The sequence below is a fragment of the Equus caballus genome, chromosome 5, assembly GCF_041296265.1.
Source record: "Equus caballus isolate H_3958 breed thoroughbred chromosome 5, TB-T2T, whole genome shotgun sequence".
NCBI classification, from domain to species: Eukaryota; Metazoa; Chordata; class Mammalia; order Perissodactyla; family Equidae; genus Equus; species Equus caballus.
In genome coordinates, this window is record NC_091688.1 from 19350100 (window position 1) to 19370143 (window position 20044).

The 20044-nt window shown below is 40.5% G+C and overlaps 1 long non-coding RNA gene across 3 annotated transcripts in view; it reads left to right on the forward strand.

Moving 5' to 3' along the window:
* The first annotated feature begins 961 nt into the window (after positions 1-961).
* LOC102149797 (uncharacterized) overlaps positions 962-20044 on the forward strand; it is a 39654-nt gene continuing 20571 nt past the window's right edge. The window contains exons 1-5 of one of the 3 annotated variants that reach the window (XR_011439053.1): positions 962-1042; positions 11884-12134; positions 13056-13315; positions 15342-15468; positions 15661-15926. This is a non-coding gene — a long non-coding RNA (uncharacterized lncRNA). Of the gene's footprint in view, positions 1043-9309; positions 12135-13055; positions 13918-15341; positions 15469-15660; positions 15927-20044 lie in introns of those variants that run through there. The other 2 variants (XR_011439051.1, XR_011439052.1) reach the window with 2 other exon arrangements.

The following is a 20044-nucleotide window of genomic DNA, read 5'->3' on the forward strand; positions in this document are numbered from 1 at the left end:
TATACACCCAGAAGTGGGGTTGCTGGGTCATACGATAGTTCTATTTCAAATTTTTTGAGGAACCTCCATACTGTTTTCCACAATAGCTGTACCAATTTACATTCCCACCAAGAGTGTATCATTTGTGTGTGCACTAAGTATTTTCATGTAGATATAAGCGTATTTCAAACTCAATTTTTAAATCTGGTTAAGCACTGCTCTTTCTTCCCAGAGTTTAGGGTTAACATGAGGAGAAACCGTATTCTCTATTCTGGATAGTTTCTTTGGAAGTGTTTCCATGACCTGTTTTTGTGTCTCAGAAGCAGCCACGAAAGTTGTTGTCTACCCTCACAAACCAGCAGACGTCATCTCTCAGACTGTCTGTAAACAGGGACCTGGCGGACAATCTTGATGAACAGCTCAGCTCAAGTTATTTATGAGAAACATACAGGATGCTGTAGGAGGAACTTAAAACACAAGCCTTGGATGTCTAATGCAATCAGAAGGCTGTGTCATAAGCGGAAAGGGGAAATCTCTCTTCTAAACGGCACCAATTGTTTTAGTGTTCTTTTAATTTTACCATCTCAGAGACATCAAATCTATAAGTTCCACCAGTCTGATACCTGAAAACAGTTGCTATAGGGATATTTGTGTCTGGTTAAAAAAAAGAGTCCTTGAGATTAATCGGCAAGAGGACATAATTTATGATAAATTGTTGTTGAGATGTTTACTCAGAGTTGAATTGATTATCTAAAAGTTGTTTTTTTAAGAGAACATGGACAAAAGTATTCCATAAACTGTTTATTGTGCTTTTACAATAAACATATGAGGGACTTAGCCTTAAAGAAACAATTAAACTTATTCTGAATGGTCTTAAGGAGAGTGTGTAAGACTAACGGGAGAACAAAGCTAGCAGGGCAGAGGAAGGAACTGTCTAGTCATCAGAGATGTTTTAGGGGAACAGAGGGCTTTCTTGGGAACTAGTCAGTTTCCAGTCACTGGTGACGTTCAAGAGTGACTTGTGTGTCTACTTGTCATAGGAGTCATAGAGAACCTTGATGAGGTTAGTGATTTCTCACTCTTACTTTCTTATAAGTGTGTGGTGGAGTTTTCCAGAAGCTACATGATAAATAATTTCATAAGTGATTAAGTGCAGAAGTAGATATAAGAATCTAGCTATCTTCCATTAAAAAGATTTGTAGAAATGTAGAATGATGCTGTCCTTCTAACTAAATAATTTTTGTTTAGGAAAGTTGTTACTTTTCATAAAAGTTACTTATGTTAACTCATGCTGTATTTGTTAGTGTTATTTTTAGTGAATAATGCATAAATATTTTTATCACTTCCCAGTTTTAATTTCTAATAGGGTAAATATAAACAGTTATAATTCATATAAACACTAACTGAGATCCTCATATTTGTTATCTGTTCCAGAGTAACGAAACATCCCAAAACTTAGTGGCTTAAAAAGAACAAATATCTACTACCTCAGTTTCTGTTAGTCTGGAGTTCAGGAGCAGCTAAACTGGGGGATTCTGGGTCTCGTGAGGTTGCAGTCAAGGTCTTGACCACAGGTGCCATTACCTGAAGGCTTGACTGGGACTACAGAATGTGCTTCCAAGAGGGCTCACTCACTGGTTATGAGCAAGAAGCCTCCTTGTGTCCTTACAACATGACAGCTGGCTTCCTCCAGAATGAGTGACCCGAGAGAGAGAATAAAATGGAAGCCACAATGTCTTTTATGACCTCTCCTCAAAAGTCGCATTCTATCATTTTGCCACATTCTGTTCATTTCAAGTAATGTGAGTCGCTAAGTACAGCCCACCCTCAAGGGCAGGGGCATCAGGCGCCACCAAAAGGGTGGGAATACAAGAATTTGTGGGCATATTTTAAAAGCACAACAGTCCTCTTTAAGAACCATGAGACTGGATGATCTTAAAGGGTATTTTTACCCCCAAGTTTCCATGAAGAAGGGAAATGAGGTCAATGTTTGTGTCAGAAAAATATCCAAGGGACCCTCTTGAAAGGATTTCCCTCATTACCTACCTGGCAAATTTCCACCAATTCTTTAAAACTAAGTCCAGAAATCACTTCCTTTAGAAAATATCTAGGCCTCTTCCTCTGTACTACCTCTGTACCTGTGTATTCATCTTTTATGATGCTTTTCACACTGTATGGCAATTATTGTGTTTCTTATCCTCTCATCTTATTAGATGATGAGCTTTGGGTGTCAGGGATGTTATCTTCTTTCTCTGTTTCTCCAGTACCTAGCACTGTGTCATATGTACTCACCTTCAGGATCACATTTACTGCATCCATTTATTCTTTCACATTGTTCCGCCGTTAGTGTCATATACTGTGTTAAGCACTGGGACAAGATTCTTGCTCTCACGGTATATTGTAGTAGGAAGACAGACAATAAATAAGCAAACAACCAAGATCATTTCAGAAAGGGATCCATGCTATGGAGGAAATAAATGCAAATTGAATGATCTGGGTCGTACTGTGGAGTGGTAGCTGCTGTAGCTGGGTGGTCAAGGAACGCTCCTCTGAGGAGGTGACAATTGACTTAGACTTGATTGTTTTCAGGGACCTTTACTAAGCACTGTAAGTCTACCTGTCTAGCCCTCGCTGGCCCAGCCTGGTGTCTGGAAACTGAGACTGCACCTCCCCCCAAAGCACCAGCACGGGACAGAAGTAACAGAATTCTGGGTATAAAATCCAAGGTGCCATGTAAAAGCAAGAATCGGATCTGAGGTGAAGAATCTGTAGGGTCAGTGTGGCCAGAAAGAGCTCATCTGTCGCTTGCCTGTGGCCATGTCAACAGACAGAGAGTGAGACAGTAAGGTTGCTTGGGAAGAAACGTGAGCACAATTGAGGCTGGGAATTACCCAGTGTCACCTAGAGCCCACAGGAAGTAGTGGAGTTGGGCCTCCAACCCAGGCCGTGGGTTCAATACAATTACGTTATTGCTCCTCCACTAAACTCCAGGAACTTATTGGAGGGAGATGAAACATGCCTATTTTAAAGAATCAGAGAGCACAGGCAATGGGTGTCACTGCCCTGCATGTGGGACAAGGAAATGCAAAGCAAGGTGCCGATGAGTGTGGGAGTGGCAGAGCTCGTTTGGGCCTTTCATGCTTGCACTTGTCCTGGCTTCTTTCTCATCCCATCCCTTCAGGCCTAGTGTCCTTGTGCTCTTTTTTCCCTATCCAAACATGTTCTCAGGGAAAATCCCCCAATCCAGGAAACCTTCAGTTGGTGCATAACAAAGGCATGGTCCAGCTGTCTCTTAACAGCCGAGGTACTCTGTTCGGGAATCTAGTTGGGGAAAGATTCTGGAAGATTTTTCCTGACTTTGAAAATATTTTCACAATTGAATCTTAATACCCTAAAAACAAGCAATTACCAAACAAAAAAAAGCTCCCAAATCCTCAGATGTCGACTCCCCCGTGAAACCTTCTCTCCCTTTTGTTGCCTTAGAAATTTTGTATATACCTTCATGCAAGCCCTTATATTTTATGCAATTAATTGTTTATAGGTCTCTCTCTTTGGAGGACAGGGACTGCCCTTTATTCACTTTCGGTATATTTTACTTGGTTAGATGCTCAACAAAAGAAAAAGGAAAAAAGGAATCTAAAATGATGCACACTGAGATGCAAGGAGCGGGTGTCTCTTTGAGATATTGCCCCTTCCCCAGACAATATCAATGTACAAGAATAGGAGAGTGGTTAGGTGAACGATGGCATGGTGTATCTTTCTTACAAAGAATTTCTAATAAGGGAAATGCTGATGTTACAATATTAAGTAATAATATAACTGATTGAATTTAATGCAATATAGAATAATGCATAGGAGAAAGGTCTGGAAGGAAATGAACCAAAATGTTGAAATCATAATCTTTAATTGGTAGCATTATTGATGATTTTTATTTTCACCTCTCTAGTTTTCTGTATTGTCTGGAGTTTCTAGAATAAGCACGTATTAATATATTTCGGAGAAGTAAATTTGGTTTTCCCCAAAACATATCTCTCAGAAAAGAGGAAGTTGCCTTTCATTCTAGTCCTTCCAGAGTCCTTTGCATTATGGGATGCTCTCTCTGACTTTTTTTTTTTTAAGATTTAATTTTTCCTTTTTCTCCCCAAAGCCCCCCAGTACACAGTTGTGTATTTTTAGTTGTGGGTCCTTCTAGTTGTGGCACGTGGGATGCCGCCTCAGCGTGGCCTGATGAGTGGTGCCATGTCTGTGCCCAGGGTCTGAACTGGTGAAACCCTGGGCTGCTGAAGTGGAGCGCACGAACTCAACCACTCCGCCACGGGGCTGGCCCCTCTCTGACTATTTTTTGAACCACAAAGTACTATTTGGGAAGACACATTAGCTTGAAATGACCTCAAGAAATAATAAACTTTTAGGTGATTATGGAACTCTTCTAATTAAAAAAAAAAAGAGCAAGGAAATTTAACACAAATTTAATGAATTCTTTCCTTTGGATAAGATCCCCAAATTGTAGGCCTTAGATGTAACTGTAAGCCAGCTTTCTGAAGGCCCCTTTACAAAGCAATACTGTAAGCGGTTACACTGTGAAGGTTATGAATATGTACTTATAGGATGAATGAAACAAGCAGTTGTCTTAGTGTTTTCTGAATTGGTACTCGTGACTTGGGATAAAAGTTCGAATAGCAGCATCATAGTCAAAACAACAACAACAACAAGTCAGATGGAAGAGAAGATGATGTCTGGAAAACAGTCAGATGACTCAAAAGTGCCTCTAGTGACATGGAGGACATGCCACCAAAGACATACGGCAACTTTGAATCAAATAACTTCATGGATTGAAGAGTGGGAGAAATAAATATTTCTAAATTGAATGCTATTTTATGTAATGTGATTTTAAATATATATGCTTAGATTAATAAATTAAACATTGAAATTAGATACATAGCTATTTCATCTATATCCCTGAAGGCTTATATTCAAGTTGTTCGAAATCATTAAAATAAATTTTTTTTTCTCTTTGGGAACGTGACCTTATGTTAGGGTCACTTTCTATTCCTGAATACGTCTATAATAAGAGCAAAATCAAAATCACAAACTTCTTGTCCCTTCCAGGGATTCTTAAAATTTAATAGGCATTTAAGCTTTTATGTGAGTAATTGAACTTTAATGGTGAGATCCCAGGCATCAGCTGGTGGATGGGGAAGGTATTCAGGGAGGCAGCTGGGTCTCTGTGCCCTTAGAACCACACTGGGCAGGGCATCAACTTAGATCTGAGTGAGGCTGGCTTTGCAGGGGAGGTTTCCATCGGGGAAAATTTGGAGGCATGACTTTGGAGCTTAACATGGTGGACACGTTAAGAAGAAGAGAATAAAAAGGTATGTGTTCACTATCTCCTGCTGCATTACAAACCCCCCAAAACTGAAGGGCTTAAAACACCATCCATTTATTTGTTACTAGTCTTTGCCTTGGCAGTCGGGGCAGAGCTCAGCTAGGATAGCTAATCTCAACTCTGCATTTGTTTGCAGTTGCTGGTGGGCCCGCTGGTCATGGACAGCCTCGCTCACAGCTCACAGTTGGGGGCCTTGGTGAAGGATCCTGTGATGACTGGACTGCTGGGGCTCTTTCTCCACGTGGTCTCTCTCACCCTCACAGATGGGCTTGTTCACACGGCAGCAGTGTTCAAGAGGGTGACAGTGGAAGCTTCAGGGCTTCTGGAAGCCAAGGCTTGGAAGGCATAGGATGTCACTCCTGCCACATCTTATTGGTCAAAGCATGTCACAAAATCAGCCCATATTCAAGGCAGTGGGGAAATAGATTCCACTTTTTGATGGGAGTTGCGGTAAAGAATTTGTGGCCGTATTTAACTTGTCGTAGGGCGCTTCAAATGGGGAGAACAGGTTCTGGAAGGGAATAGAGAGAAGAAAATGTAAACTGTGCAGCAGGAATTTTGAGTTCAGCCTGATCACAATAGAGGAGGCCTGTTGGTGAGCAGCTCGAAATGACACAAGGCAGGCAGCGTGAGAGGCCCAAAGACTGTAAGCTTAGGACCAGGACTTTAATGTGAGGGTTGGCAAAGCTGAGTGCACGTGCCCCATCCACTGCCTCAAACGATTCCTTTTAATTCATCTTCATTATTGTTTTCACTTTTTAAAGAATTTTCACTTTGAGATCTTAGAAGTCTGAATTGTTAAAGTGTCATCTCCACAGATGGACTTTACCAAAGCCTTATGGACTTTCAGAAGACAAGAGAGCACAGAGACCATATAGGACAGTGGCTAAGCATCTAAGCTCCAGAGCCAGACAGACCTTCGTTCAAATCCTGTCTTCGTCACCTGGAAGCCATGTGACATTTGATTAGTCACTTAACCATTTTGAGCCTCAGTTTCCTCCAGTATCATCTGGAGTTAAATGGTACCTTCCTCACAGGATGGCCGTGAGGATTAGACACTGCACTTATGGATTTACCTTAGAGTCTTAAGCATTAAATCTATAAGTGCTCAATTAACGTCAGCTGTAATTATAGCCTTTGGATTTTCATTCTTCATCTGTAAAATGAGGTACTACTGTAGAAATTCTAGGGTCTTATTCTTAAAATAGCTAATAAAATTGGGCATCAAGAAAGTTGCAAATAGAAAGGGCTGTGCCTATTCCCAAGGATACTATTCTTTCTTGTGATCTGCATCCAAAGCCCTGTTTCAAAGCTAATTGCTTCTCTTCCCTGAAAGAAAACAGACCTCATGGCAAGCATATCTTTTTTTTTTTAAGATTTTATTTTTTTCCTTTTTCTCCCCAAAGCCCCCTAGTACATAGTTGCATATTCTTAGTTGTGAGTCCTTCCAGTTGTGGCATGTGGGATGCCGCCTCAGCGTGGCCTGATGAGCGGTACCATGTCTGCGCCCAGGATTCCAAATGGCGAAACCCCAGGCCCTGGCAGCAGAGTGCACAAACTTAACCACTCGGCCACGGGGCTGGCCCTGGCAAACGTATGTTACACAGAGGTGATGCTCTGAAGAATAAATGCATTTATTCTCTATTTGAATATATTATACAAGATGAATCAGACTGCTGGAGCCTGTTCACTTTTAACCACATATCTTTTCCTTGTTTAACAAATGTTTTAAATCTCCTACTGTGTTATAGACCTTACGCTAGATATTGAAGATATAATGACAAGCGAAATCAACATAGTTGCCCTCAGCAACTGCTTTTTATATGCTGCATTAAATAAAGCCTAATTAAAAAGAACATTATATATATATATATATATATATATATATGTTTTTTTCCTCCAGGGAATATTGACAAATAGATTGCTTAATTTTTTTGTCCTCAATCCTGGGTGACTATTCAAAATAACGTAGCAAAAGTAATTTAATCTGTTTTGAAAAAACAATTATTTTGATAGAAAACTCTAGAGCCAACCCTAAATCAGATGGTCCATCTGTCTGGCAAGTGGAGTGGAAACCACATTGGCTAATAGTGTAGGGCTTCCCTGAGTCCCTCACCCAGGGCAAGAGAAATTTTCCCAAGACTGGTTGGACCCCTCGTAGTTTTGGTGCCATAAGAACATCAGGTAAGAGAGACCTTTAACCACAGGTATAGTCTACAGAGACATTACTCTGTAGTAATCTGAGTAGAATTAATGACTCCCAGACGGTGTTATTTGAAACTGACTTATCCTAGGTTTGTTTTCATGTTTTTCATATCTCTACAAAAGACCCTATTGACTCAATAAATAGAAAGCATCATAGTCACATATAAGGAGACCCAGTTTAGGTTTTAGGGGACTTCAAACTCAAGCCAAGTGTCAATGAAACATAAAACATTTGGTAGATTATGGAACTAGGTTCAGCAGAAAAATATACCATGTTCAGGTTCAGTTCTGTGCCAGGAAAGTGGGTGATACCTAAATTAGGATGCCTCTTGACCCCAAACTGGAGGTCACAACCAGAGAAAAGTGCTCCACATCTTCCTGATTATTCCATTCAGAGCATCCAGATAAGGCACAAGAATGATCCTGCCCTCCCCGCCGTAGCCCACTATTGCTTAATCTTCTACAGCCCTACTTGGAAGCTTACATTCCCCACTCTTCATCTCTTTCTCTCACTCCCGATTCACCCCTGTAATTCTCCCTTCCACCATTTCGCAGGAGATGGTTGAATCGGTCTTTTTGCTTTATCTCATATGCTTTAATTATAATCCCCAAAGTAGGAAATGGAAAATATTGGCACACAACTCACCATCAGACCAAAAAAGCAGTGTTTCTTCAAATGCAGTGAATAGAGTAGCATGTAATCTATTGTCAATTAACTATGAATGTGCTCGTCCTGGCACTTTTAAAAAAGAATCCCTCAAGAAAACTGAGAAATACATTTTTAATGAAGCCACCTGTTCCTTCAGGCCTTGAGAACTTTAACAAGCATCGGTCCATGAAAATAGTTACTGTAAGCATGTATAATAAATTAAATATGAATTTTAAATTATTCATTGAATCTTCCTAAGGATTGAGATGCCACAGGGAAAATGAAAATGCAATGTTAATAAGCAATCAGTAGTGATTTTAGAAAGGAAGGGAAAAAAGAAGGGTCCCTCTAAATTTTGCCTTTGCTGAAGAAAGAGCTAAAGAGATAGCTTCAAATTAGTAGTACCAATTAACGTAAACTTGTAATGCAAGGCTATACTTCATTTTATGTATTGGTGCAATTTTATTGGTTTATATTGTTACATGTTTAATCGTGGACTGGACCTGGGGGAGGAAATAATAATACAAATGAGAGATGTTGTGTATCAGTTGCTTTGATTGGACTTTTTCATAAATTATCCCCAGTTGTAAAGGAAGCAACTGAAGACAGAGAGAGTAAATAACTTGGCCGTGGTCGTTGAGCTGGGATTTGAACACTGGCTTATGTGAGGCTAAAGCTTGTGTTTCCCCACCACGCTGTTCTAGCCAAACTTCATTGTCTCCTGAAGGCGGACTAATGAAGGGAAGTAGCGGAGGGCTCTGGAGTCAGAGTTCTTGGTTCAAATACCAGCTCTTCCTCCTATGAGCTCTGTGACCTTGGATAGTTTCTGCCTATATAAAATAGAGATAATAATGTGAGGGTTCAGTGGGATATGTATACAAAGCAATGAACCCAATGCCTGCTGTGCAGAAAGAGTTTGCTATGTGGTATAGTTATTGTTGTTGCTGTTATCATTATTGTTACTGAAAGTTAAAAAAAAAAGGAAAAGGAAATGATGGAGCTGCCTTAGATGGCAAATAGCTCTGAAGTAGTGTCATAGGTTCTTACTGGATCTGGGAGAACAGCAGATTACTCACTCTTTTGAGTTGTCAAGCCTGGGTGATCCCAGCCTGTTTCACTCATGGCCTGCTGACCAAAGTCCCTAATGCATCCGACTAAATGATAACCCCCATCCTGCACCTTCTGGTGACAATGCAGGAGATCTCTCAGCTTTCTTTGGGTAGTGTCACAGTAGGTTCACAGTCAATACATTTTTTTTCCTTGAGCTAAACTCAGTAGGGAAATCTCTGATAGCTTTCTTCTTCTTCTTCTTCTTTTTTTTTGCTGAGGAAGATTAGCCCTGAGTTAACATCTGTGCCAATCTTCCTCCACTTTACATGTGGGTCACCACCACAGCATGGCTTACAAGTGGTGTAGGTCCATGTCTGGGATCCAAACCCATGAACCTGGGCCACCAAAGTGGAGTATGCCAAACTTAACCACTATGCCACTGGGCTGGCCCCATGGTTTCTTCTTTTTGAAACATCTCTTTCACACTTTAGATTCTAGGACCTTTTCTCTTCCAAGAAAGCCAGGTTTGATGTTCCTAGCTACAACTGAAGAACAACAGCTTTACCCTTCTCTGGCTTTTGAAATTCCTTTCTGATGGGAGGATAGTGTGATGGGTTGAATTGCGTCCCTCTAAAATTCCTATGTTAAAGTCCTAACCCTCAGTACCTCAGAATGTGACTGTATTTGGGGACGGAGCCTTTAAAGAGATAATTAAGGTAAAATGAGGTGGTATGAGTGAACCCTAATGCAATATGACTGATGTCCTTATAAGAAGAGGAGATTAGGACAGAGGGACAAACATGTGAGGACATAGCAAGAAGAAGAGAGGTCTCAGAAGCAAACAAATCTACTGACACCTTGGTCTTGGACTTCCAGCCTCCAGAACTGTGAGAAAACTAATTTCTGTTGTTTAAGCACCCAGTCTGTGGAGTTTTGTAATGGCAGCCCTAGCAGACTCCTACATGTAGAATGGTCCTCAGATGGTCTTGAAACAGGAGATACTGTGCTCAAGGTGCTCTCTGGAGAAGGCTGAGTCAGAGAAAGAGCCCTCATTACTAAACCACTTAGGTTCTCAGGTTTGTAAGGGTCAGTAGAGGGACAAGAGCACTGGCAACTTTGAAGTCACCCTCTCTAGAGAGTCTTCCGTCTTAAATATCTTTCTCCAGAGGTCTGAAATGATGTCATCAGCAGTTCATATGGAGGTCTTGAAGCCTTTTTTTAGTGTTCAACATCTCATGGTAAAATAAGAATATACCAGATGACTGGGATGCCGTTGATAGACTGTGGATGCCGGACGTGGGTTTTGGGAAGGATTCCAGCAAAGGAGCAGTGAAGGAGAGGATGGAAAGGCAGAGATCATCAGGTCCTTCCCTCTCAGCTCTGCCCAGGGCCAGCCTCGAAACGCCTTGCACCGGGCTTACAGGAAGAAGGGTGGAGTTTTGCTTCTTCCTTGGTGGTGCCTCCTTCCCAAACGTGAGGCTCTCCATGGGCACAGGGCTGTGGTGATTGCTTCATGGTGCAATGGTTGAGACAGCTGTCCTTCAAGACCCTTCTTTTGGCCTTTTAGTTGCTGCAACATTTTGATCAGAAATTTCTGCTTTAAGTGTAAAGGATGTGGTGCAATTGGGGAAGGAAGTGTGGAGAACAATCAAAACAAAACACCCCGGCCATAGTTCAGTAAAATAGAACACATTCCTGCCCCCTGCCCTCCACCAGAGTGTTTAACTTTTCCTCTTTTTTTCTTAGCTCTGACGCTAGTGTGGTGTAGATTATAACTCTGGTATTTTTGTTGGTCATCATTTTCCTTGAACATGAATACAAAGAAGACTTCAACAGCAGTAGAGTAAACTGAGTAGCCTGTAGCAATGCTTTTGTATTTGAAGTCAGATTAAATTTGTCCTCCAAAAAGGTTTCTGCTCCTTCTCCCTCTCCCTCTGCTTCCTTCCCTGGACTGCTGCCCCCAGCACTGCAGCCTGTCCCCACACCTCCAGGATGTTAGCAGTTTTTAGGGAACAAGATTTGCTCCCTTCTTTTCATGAGATTGTTGAAGACTGAAAAAAACCCTTAAGACTCCTCAAAATGAATTTCTGACCAGTGGGGCAGATTTTATGAGGCAGGAGACCCTCCCACAGTTTCCAGTAGGTCAGTCTCTATAATGAATGAGAGTTCTGCATGTGAATGAAGTAGAGGATGCTGAGGGAAGAATCAGGATGATTCCATATGGACAAATGGAAATAGAGATAGACTCCTGGAAAAATAAGAAATAGGCATCACACTTTATTCTGGGTCAAATAGAATATTACATATTCTAGGAAAGAAATGATCTAGCTAATTATTTTTAAACCATTTCACTTACAAAGTTCCATTTTATCTGAGTGATAGTCATTTCTTTTTTTCTCTTTCTAAGTGTGGAAGCGGAATGTATATCAATGTATGGCCCCTAGCAGGAGAGTGGTCACATGGGAGGGTGTGAAAAATGCCTATTCTGGCTGCAGTGTGTGTGCTCGTGGGTGGGAGAGAAATAACCATTAACGATGTGGAGGAAAACAAATACCTTGACTAAATTTCGTGTCATTCTTTGTGATGTTGCAATTCTCTTTAAATAAATAACTAGAACACTTCCCAAAAGAAACCGAATGTACGTTGTGAAGGATAATTAAGACTGTAGATCAAACGCAAAAACGACACTTTGGAAGAAAATATTTTTAGAATCTGCACCACGCTCCTTTCAATCTCTGGCCCAAATGACAAAGATGATTTTGTAAATGCGTTCATGTGGGCCTAACAACTTGTTGGAAAGCCTGCCTGAGTTGGATGGATATAATAACAGAACTGCAAATTATACCCTTACACAAGAATACAAAGGTAAGTCTATCTTCAGGGGGATCTGGCCAAGGTGAGTCCATTGCATATTCTTATTTAGATAGTTTCCTCTGTAGCATGTCCTGGACACTATCATAAAGTAGATCAATACAGAGTAGATTGTGTTTTCTCGATAGAAACAACGTTAGAATTGAAATTTGAAACAAATAAGCTATTGATGTGGTCAATAGTATGTTATAAAAGCAAACACAAAGTATTCAAATAAGTAAGCATATTTTCTAAATCTTAATAAAATAGATGTAAATATAGCATACATATTGATTGCAGAAGAGATTATCATATAAAGATATACTTTTATTGTATCAAAAACTTACCTGCTAATGAGAATTAAACATTTTATTAAGAGCTGAATTTGTTACATAGAAATTGAGAAAGTCCCTTTTGGATGCCTTAGATCTCTTCAAAAATAACTACAAGCAATCTTCTGCAGAAAATGACTTTTTCCCTCTGCTTATTATACGCTCTATAGCAAGCAATAGCATTTAAATCATTCCAGTGACCTTAGCATGACCCTTCAGTGATACTCAAAACACACGTTGTCGGAAAGGTAGGCAGTTTCTTGTCTACCAAAAGGTTTTTCTTTTAAAAGTAAATGACAAAACTAATACATGCTCATGCATACAATTTAAAATATGCAAATAAGCGGAAAAAAGAAAAGTAACACCTCATAATTTTATATCTCAGCGATAATCATTGTTTCCTAATGTGTATCTTCACACTAAACATTGTAGCAACCAAATTTTTCCTATACCCATCAGCGAAAAAAAAAAGTCTCACTGAGTATTCATAGCATCATTTAAAATAGATGTATATTATTTTGTTCTATACAGCATACTTTATTTAACGAACCCCCATTTCTAGACATTTCAGTTGCTTTCATTGTTTTTTCCATTGTGCTTGTAGCAGCCACACCTGTGGCTTCATGGAGTATTTGCTTCGTTCGGGAAAGGGGGAGGAAGCTTGAGTCTGGTTTACAGATGTCTCTGCTGACACCAGTTGGACATGGACCACTGAGGTCCCAGCAGAGCCATATTCCCTGTGGTTGGAGGATAAGGGAGATCCTCCCAGTGGACAGCACTTTGAACAGTCCACCTTGTGGTCCATTTTGCCTGGAAGGAGAGAAGACCTGAGGACTGACAGCAAGGAGGTTTGGGAAGAGTCAGGTGGGTGATACTCTTGAACTAGGCTTCAGAATGTGTCCCTCATGAGTGCTGCCCAAGGAGCATCTACTCCAGAGGCGAGTCTCTGTAAAACAGTGGATATGGTGAGCTGCTCTGTGGATGTCCCTCAGCCTTCTCCCCAGCTACGCCAGTGCTTGCCTGATGTTTTGTGAACAAAGTAGGATTCAGGGCTGGAGGCTGTACATGCATTCAACAACAAAATGTCTTCTTACAAAGACTGGCTTGGTCATTGGCCCCTTTGAGTGCCAAGTTTTCTAAGCAATGCCCAATCCTGAACATTTCATATGGTACCACACCTCAAGTGAGGTGTGGACGGATTAGCCACCTGTTTGGACCCCTTCTGACCCAGCAGCACCAACTGTGGAATACTGAACTACCAGGACCTGGGTCACTTTTTGGAAACAATAGCAGGGCTCAGCGAATGGGGCAGCTTGGCTTTCTAGAAGGAGTTATTTGTTGTCCCGACTGATTCTGCTCCAGAGAACCATCCACAAAGCACTTGAGACTGTGAAGAATCCACGATAGGTTCCTCCACCATTCTCTAGGTCTTTTGAACTACGTGAACTGGTGATAACCTTTGACCGGTAGGACTAAGAGATGAGTGTTCACCATCATCTCCTATGGGTTTCTATTCATTCTCATCCGGGTCTACCTATGTGGGAACGACCATGTCTTGCTATAGAGCATTGAGTGGTGAATTGTAAAGGTGTTTTAGGCTATACATATGCTCTTCCTCAAAGAAGAGGCTTGGAGGGCAGAGAATCCAGTTGGTTCTATGGAAGACTTTGCTTATCTTTAATACGCCCTACACAATGCTGGTTCTTTTGCATAATATTAACTTGTTAATCCGGGGAATGATTACATAGTCTGTGCCTTAAAATTTTTTTTATTTATTAAATTTTTATTAAAATAGGTATGTCATAAAGTTTACCATTTTAACAATTTTTAAGTGTACAGTTCTGTGGCAGTAAGTCTGTGGCTTTTTGCCTCTAAACTTGAATCCACCTCTGTTTTCTATGGATACTCCATTCTCTCCAATGCCATGACCATATTTCCTGACTGCCAAGAGGCTATTAACTGTAAAACAAACCACTATATTAGTAGCAATATTTTATTAAAAAGGATATTTCTGGCATTTCCTTGGATGTCAGTTATAAACCATATTAATATTTCAGAAATATCAGGTAGAAAATGTGCATCAGAGAATTGAGGGAACATTTAGCTTCTCTGTGTCCTGTGGCAGTGTCAGGAATTAACAAAAACTAGTTCTGAAGGGAGAGTCACTTTCTGTATGATGTCCATGACGATCAAGCTGGAAACCTATAGCTTATTGGGCAGTCCCAGGAGCACCATGACACTGCCTGGACAGGAGACCTCTGAAATAAAATGTATGTTTAGGATTGTAGAGAATAACAGGGTGTCATGAGAACCTCAGAAAATAATTTTATTAAAGACTAAATCACCACCACCAAGGAAAAGGTTTTAATATTTACTGAGCATCTGCTATCTGCTGAGAAATTTACATACATTTCTCATTTTTACCTCAGTGCAATCTTGGGAGGTAGATACAGAGGAAAGTAGGTAGATTTTCAGAGGCAGATAAGCAGACTCAGAGTGTTTAAGTAATTGCCAAGATCGGATGCCTGGCAAGTAGTGAAGCTGGGGTTTGACACTTGGTCTGTGGACTCTACTGCCTGTGTCCTTCTCCATCACACCAGTTACCTACTGTGCTTCGGCCACGCCACACCATGATGGAAACAACTGAACTCCCTAGTCTCCTTCTAGCCTTGAAGTTTCAGTATGCTCTCCTTCTTCATGACACCCTCCTGGTCCCCATTGCCTATGGAATCTTGTGTTGGCTGATCACATACTACTTTGTGATGCGTTTCTATTTTTTAATCCATATTTAAAACTTTGTTATTTAGTATTTTAAATATTTATGTCCTTTCTCTTTAGTAGATGCTAAGTCCCGAGAGGGAACTGACTTTGATTGTTGTATCTCCCACAGCATTTTACAAATTGTTGATGCTCAATTACTATCTATTGACTCGATTTTAATGAGTGTTATGGAGATGTTTTCTGCTATAGTTGATCTGAAATAAAAGTCATAGTCAAGATCATTTGAAGGCTTTCAGGTATGGTTCATGGGACAATTCTTATGCCCACAATGTTGGAGATTCGGGGAGAGGGATGAGGGAATTAATGGGATTTTAAAATTTGAGAATAGTTTTTTCATTAAGAATTTCTCTAAAATATTTTCACTTCTTTGAATCTTTACTGTAAAAGTCCCCTTAGATTTCTGCTCTTTATATTTTGTTCTCAATCAGATTACAGCCCACCTCCATCAAGGAAACTTCGCTTACCATACAGACGACCTTACTGTTTATACGTCAGAGTCTTAACGTTTTTAACATTTCAGAAGACTAATACTGACCAATTTCCATGCGGAAATATCCAGCAAGATCAAACGGGGGTAGGAAAACAAAAGCTAATTTCATTCAGAAGATTCTGTCTTCTCTCAGCCTTGGTGGTTATTTCCTGCTTGAGTCACTTCCCCTGAGAGGGTGACACTGGACAGCAGCCTCGAGAGCCGGTGAGAATCGTCTCAATGAACAACAGAAGATATAAACAAACTTTCTTTCAGTTCATGGTAGTACTTATTTTGCACTGGAAACTCTGTGTAATTCAAACTACTATAATTCCCATTCTCATGCCAAATGTAATCCTGGAGGAGGCTATTGCTGGCATGAGGTCTGGAGTTTGTATTGCACCAAAGCCAGTAGCTTGTTTTTCCATCTGGGCTAGGAACAGAGCTTGCAAGATTTTTTTTTCTGAGTTACTCATTCTCTGGTAAATTCCAGTCTTGGGCTACTGTAGGACATAGGCAACGCATTGCCCCAAGAGTTGGAAGTGTAATACGGCCCTTGTTTAAAGGTGTTTTGCTACTGGAAGTACAATTAGTTCTACTGAGGTTTGTGTTGGCCACCTCAGGCTTGTGGGTTTGGTTCAAAGTTTTGATTTAGTTCTACAAGGTTTTATGGCTTGGCTACCTGAGGGACTGGCCCTCACACAACTCCTTCCTCCCAGCTGGGAGGATGTGCAGGAGTACTCGGCTAAAGATTTCCAGATTTTACTTTGGAATAGTCCTGATGGTGGCTTAAGTGTTCTTGGAGGGTGATCACATTTGGAACTCCTCTATCTGGTCTGACATGGCTCCAGTTGTTGGCTTCCCTGATGGGGAGATGTTTAAGTACTCCGTCTTAAGAATGCACTGAGTTTTTATTGCACTGAATTGGTATATGGGGTTTCTCTAAGTTTGGAGCCTGTATCAGTTTCCTATTGCTGCTGCAACAAATTCTACAAATGCAAAACAAGGCAAACTGATTTTCTTGCAGTTCTGGAAGTCAGAAGTCCAAAAGAAGTCTTAAAGAGCTAAAATCTAGGTATCGGTAGGGCTGGTTCCTTCTGAAGGCTGCAGGGGAGAATCCATTCCTCACCTCTTCCAATTTTGAGCACCCCGGCAGGCCTTGGAGGCCTCACTCCAATCTCTGCTTTCATGGTCACGCTACCTTCTCCTCTACTGTAGTCAAATTCACTCTGCCTCCCTCCTACAAGGACTCTCTGATTACATTTAGGGCCCACCTAGATAATCCAGGATAATCTCCCCATCTCAAGGTCCTTGATCACATGCACAAAGTGGCTTTTGCCTATAAGGTGATATTCACAAGTTCTGGAGATTAGAACATGGACATCTTGGAGGTCCATTATTCAGCCTACCACAGAACGTGATGTATCTGAATTTGAATCCATATTTATGTTTTCTACTTTCTTAGCCTTAGATTGCTCATGTCTAAATGATGATAATAATGCTTATCTCGCACAAGGTTGATGGAAGATTTTGAGGAGTAAAGTATGTAAAGCATCAAGGACCCAATAGGCATTCAATTAATGTTAGGTTCTTTTCCTGTCTCCTATCTGAAAACTTAAAGATTTCAGTTTGAAGGCAAGTGAGTCTTTGAGCTTTATAAATAGTGCAGTACAAATACAAACTACTAAAAATACTTCTGCCAAAGTGGTCATCACACAGACAAAATACTGGTTAATGTCAGTTAGGGGTCCAAGTCAGTAAGAAACTATAATGTAATGCAGCAGAGAATGTATTTTTGTGTTTAGAGATGTAGGTATTGTGATATGAGTGGAATTAGAAGTTTCCTAACTTAAATACGATATTGAGGATTTTCTGCTTTCAATATCTACTCTGATTTGTTTCAACAAATAAGACCACTGTGTGTTTGGGAGAAAGGGAGGGAGAGAGGGAGACATATCATTCTTCAAATGTAGAACGGTTTTTATTTAGTATGAAATAAATTAAAGCAATGATAATTTGTTTAACAAATACTAATTGAGCATCTCTGATGTATCAGACAGTGGCCAAGATGTTGACAACATAAAGATGAAAAGCCATGGTTCCTGCCTTTACATGGTTTATAATCTAATGGAGAGGCAGAAGATAAATATATAATTCCCCAAAATTAGAATAAGAGTTGTAATGGGTATAACGGAAACACTGGGGAAGAAGTACTTAAGTCTGCTGGGAGAATCGGGTAAGGTCGTGTTTAGGAGCGGTGGGCATTCTTGAGCCAACTCTTGAGGGAGGAGAAGGTGTTTTCCAGATGAGTATGGGGATAGGGCAATCTAGAAAGAGGAAGCTGTATCTGGAACTGTACGAAGGACCACAATATTGCATGCTCACAGAACCATGACTAGCTTAATGTGGTAGGAGCAGATAGGCATAGAAATTTATCTTGAGGAACAAATATCCCTGACATTGAATTCAAGGATGAATTCAGGTTGGTTTTGTATAAGGACCCCTCGATAACATAATGCCAAGTTCACTTATTCAACAAATGGGCAGCTACCATGCGCAGGAGAGAGTGCAAGGCTCTGGGCAGACGGAGTTCAGCGGACATTCTTGCCCTCCAAGCACTTCGAGTCTAGTGTAAGAGCTTATGTTGAATGTGTTCAAACTCTAGAAATGTGAAGAGTTTGCAGTTAAATGCAGTGGATATTTCTTGTGCTGAACCTTTATAAAAGTTGAGGGTCATGAAAATTGGAGTTAAAACAGAACTTAAAGCCCCCTTATTTTATTATCCAGCTGCAGTAGTGATGATTGGCTTTTCACCAAAGATTTGCACTCCCCTTCCATGGTGAAGGGTAATTACTGGGCAGCAGCTTCTTGGCAGTGGTCAAGGACGGCATTTCTCAATTCCCCTTACATTTCAGTGGGGACATATGACTAGCTCTCACTAATGGAATCTGGCACACATAACTTGTTGGCTGAGATGGTTAAGAAGTAGGAATCTTTTCCATCTTCTCCCTCTTCTCTCATCTTCTGGCTGGATTAAAAAAAGTGAGATATCACCTTACACCTGTCAGAAAGGCTATAATTAACAAGACAAAAAATAGCAAATGTTGGAGAGGATGTGGAGAAAAGGGAACCCTTAGATGCTGCTGGTGGGAATGCAAACTGGTGCAACCTCTATGGCTGTTTTCAGTATGGAGATTTTTCAAAAAACTAAAAATAGAAATACCATATGATCCAGCTATTCCACTACTGGGTATTTATCCAGAGAACATGATATCAACAATTCAAAGAGATTTATGCACCCCTGTGTTCACTGCAGCATTATTCACAATAGCCAAGATGTGGAAGCAACCCAGGTGCCCACCAACTGATGAATGGAGAAAGAAGATGTGGTATATATATACAATGGAATACTACTCAGAGAAGACAAAGTCACCCCATTTGCAACATAATGAATGGAACTTGAGGGCCTTATATTAAGCAAAATAAACCAGACCAAGAAAGACAAACACCATATGATTTCACTCATATGTGGAAGATAAACAGTGGGGTTGGATCTTCATCTTATTATGAATGACCAACGCTTTTATTTGACAAATCTAATTGTTAGACATATCTCCTTTTTATTGTGGTAGAATCTGATTAAAATCTTTTAGTTTTAGCTATTGATCTCTGGAGCAAGGCCAGGTAAGATAATATGTGTGGTTGTGGTGTGGAGAAGCTTCCTTATTATGGCATCGCAGAGGGAAGAGGCAAGTTCTGGAGGCCCAGTCAAGCTGGTAGGCATGTTACCTGGAAAGGAATGTAAGAAAACATCATGCAGAAGACAGTGTGATCAGAGGCAGAGACGGTGTTGGGAGAGGCTATCTAGAAGCTCAAGGTGAGCCTATAATGGTCAAGAAGACCCTCGTGTGATAAAGACCTTGAAGACTGAGAGTTCAACATGTAAGTCTAATAATGGAGATGAGGGGCCAGATATATCTTTTCAAGAGAGGTGATGGGGCGCTTCTTCAGAGTAGATGAGACAGGAGCAAGAGAAAATCATTTACCCCTCTCTTTATGTCCTTCATGAGTTTTATCTTCTCCAACCTAAGCAAACCTTTCTTTCCCTTGTTTTTCTTAGTCTACGGGCTTTATGCAATTCTTTTTACTTTCCTCTGGGTTCTTTTTAAGTTGTGTAGAATTAACTATAGTACTTCACATGTGGCCAGTTTATTGCAGAGCTCATACATGGGGTAGAGCGTTAGAAGGCTGGTCTTTGAAATGAAATAGATTGTGTTTGACTTCCTAGTTTGACTTACAAACTGGGTGATTTTGGGTAAAGTACTTCTCTGAGCTTCAATTTC